Consider the following 3164-nt stretch of genomic DNA (forward strand, 5'->3'; position numbering starts at 1 on the left):
ATTTATGTATTGATAAATGACAAAAAAAAACACATTTTCCAATGCATATTTACATTGATAATAAGATGTAAAAGTACATCAATCATTTTCAAAAATAAAATAAAATAAAAATAAAAGTACATCAATAAAAAAAAATTAAAATTGCATTCAAATAGGCATTTGCTAAAAACCAGGCATCCATTATAGTTAAAAGTCTATTTGATAAAAAGGTAAATTTATCGATGCAAAACTAATCCAACTTTACATAACAGGTTCACTGAATTATATACAAACCCCATCCCCACCTATTTAAGTTTTGGAAAACCAGCCCTGAATCAAGGTGAGGTGAGGCCCCGATTTTAGGGGGAAATTTGCCAGCATACTCTTATAATACTATTAAAATATTGAAACTCTCAAAGGTTGATGTCATTAATGAAAACAACATACCAACGCCAGAAATAGTGCTGATGTGGACCGGAGGATTGAAATAGATTACAGTTTGAAGGTTTCCAAACCATGACCGTTCTTTGGTGATGTTCAGTACCATTACCGATTTCCTAAAAATCGATGCTGTTAGAACCACTCAACCACATTAGCAATGCAATTTCTCAGAAATCATCACATCACCTAAGAAAACGACTATTAAAATTGGGCCAATAAGAGTAATTACTATTTTTTATGATTTCCCTTTTCAAGCCAATTCTGTTTTTTTAGCGTAAATTGTAAAGACCCCTTATACTTTATTTTGCGACAAAAACCCCTTTTCGTTGATTTTCCGTTGATATCCGCGTTACAATATTTTTAAATCCGCATATTTGTAATAAGAAAAACACTGTTCATCTTCCCCGCGATACGCGAACAACAACGGCGATAGGGGAGAAAAAGGGGATCGGGGATTACCGCCGCTACTGTTCTCTACCTCTGCAAATGGGATTCCACCAGGTTGTCGTACAAGACAATCCTCTGCAATTCTTTGGGCCGCTTTCATTTTCCTCTCTTCGACACATCCTGGAAGAAGCTCTGCTTCATCATCTCCTTGAGAACCACCAGTGCGAATTGCTTCGTGATGAATAACATATTCGAGATCCAGCTTCTAATTATTATCTGATTCTAAATTTATTTTCTGTCAGAAGGCTAAGCTCTGTTCTTCTCCGCTCTCCTTCCTAGTCTGATCTAATCACATTCAGTTCTTCAAATATTTGTAAGCAATTAAAAAAAGTCTAGTGAAACTCATTTCGTTTCAGTGTCGCCAGATGGTGCTTCACACGCAACCTTTCACACTAAATTCTCTTCCCTCCATCTTCCCTACTTCTCCCTTCTGCAGAAATATCTCTTTCTTTTCTACTTTCTCTTCAGTCGAACCCATTAGGAGGGGTCCACTTTGAGTCTTACAGAGAAAAATCCATTTCTCAAATCCTCGTATCAGCCTCTGAAATGCTTGCTTTCTGTAGTTTCAGAGCCCATCCAGAAGGATTTGCAGAAAAAGCCATCTCCAGCTGAAGTTTCTCGGACAATAATGGAGCTAACCTTTGTAGGTACCCTTTCTACTCTAACCTAAGAAGGTTTTCCTCTTGGCATTGGTGTTCGCTTCGTTGTCGAGTCTCCGGAAGAGAATCACTGGTTGCTCTTGACATGTGTCCAGTGATCCGATTGCTCTTCCGGCTATATGGAGCTTCAACACCGGGATAAAACAAGCAGCAAAATTGCCAACTGCCATTCTCACAAATCCTGTTTCTTAGTAATTTAATGGAGAGAGAGAGAGAGAGAGAGAGAGAGAGAGAGAGAGAGTTACCTTCATGGTGGTAGAAGGATCTCCAGAGAACAAGCTTCTAAGCTTTAATAGAAACTCGTTTAAGCAAGGAAGAATTAGTTTTATTAACCAAATTGCCTCTTCTTCCCCCACTACATGTGTCTGGTTTGAATCATCTAGCTCCCTTGTAATTTTTGAAAAAGGAAATAAGTGAGAATTAAGAAACATATCTAACTTCTTTATTTAAGTAAATTTAGTGGGTTTGGGAGATTTACCTGCAGAGAATTGATTTGTAGACAAAAATTAAAGCAAGATAGATGAGACCCATATAAGACGTTGTAGAAATTAAGCTGTTGAAAGTGAAAAAAACAAGAAATTCAGTTACGATGGGGATTAATGGAGGAGAAATGTCACTTCTCATTTTATTAGACTGGCACCCATTACCTGAAATTAAGGTCTTTACTCTTTACTGAAGGAGAATGAAAGCAAGAAAAATATCCCGATTCCAAACACAAATGCTGATCTCGATACGTCTCTCCACATGACTAAATCGACTGAATTTATGAGTAGCGACACATATCATGGCCCTGTTGAAGCTTGCTTTCTTCATCCATGGCTCTTTTCAGTTTTGCAAATTTATGATCAATTAGGTAGTGGTCTGCAACAGGTGATGGCTTTTTATTCAGAACTGGGGAGATGGGTTTCGGTGTTTCATTGACCTATACAATCCTCTTCTCTTCATTCACAACCTTTTGGGGCTTTTAAGGGACTGGGGAAATTACAGATTGATCTGGAACAGGGGGTGGCTGTTTATTCACAATTGGAGAAAGGGGCTGTCGTGAGGTTGGGAAAGATAAGCAGTGTTTTTCTTTCAATTGTCTATAAAGATAATATGGGAATTAAAAAATATTGCAACGCGCCAAGCTAACAAAGAGGTTTTTGTCTCATGGTCATAGTACAGGGAGGTCTTTATCGCAAAATAAAATAAACGGGTCTTTGTCACAAACATCATAATACAGGGGGTCTTTATAATTTACCCGTTTTTTTTTTATAATGTGGCATTTGACGTGGATCTTCATATAAAATAAAAAATAACTGCTAATAATAACTATCAAACAAATTCTTTGTCAATTTCTCATAAATGGCTAACATGATATAAATGATACCAAACCAAACATTTTTTTCCTGATTTTCGATATAAAACAATAATCTCCAAAATAGGTGATTTGTGACAAATCTCATCTGAAGAATTGGCAATGGTACTAAACATCACCTGCTTGGCATGAGCATGATAAAGTCACAAAATTCAGATTTTTCAATGTATTATAACTTTATAACATGGCGACTGATGCAAAATAGAAAAATATCAGGGAATTCAATAAATAATAATAAATATCAAATAAAGTGATGCACGAAATAAAACCTAAAATATAAG

General features: G+C 36.3%; 1 long non-coding RNA gene across 1 annotated transcript; it reads right to left on the reverse strand.

Annotated features, from left to right (window-relative positions):
• Positions 1 to 722: 722 nt before the first annotated feature.
• Positions 723 to 2584, reverse strand: LOC148878520 (uncharacterized). The gene is made up of 4 exons (XR_016105400.1): positions 2174 to 2584; positions 2005 to 2079; positions 1772 to 1913; positions 723 to 1689 (listed from the first exon to the last, which is right to left on the reverse strand). It is a non-coding gene; the product is annotated as an uncharacterized LOC148878520 (long non-coding RNA).
• Positions 2585 to 3164: the final 580 nt, after the last annotated feature.

This window comes from Nelumbo lutea, chromosome 1, assembly GCF_056320005.1.
Source record: "Nelumbo lutea isolate HS-2025 chromosome 1, American lotus-T2T, whole genome shotgun sequence".
In the NCBI taxonomy this organism is placed as follows: domain Eukaryota; kingdom Viridiplantae; phylum Streptophyta; class Magnoliopsida; order Proteales; family Nelumbonaceae; genus Nelumbo; species Nelumbo lutea.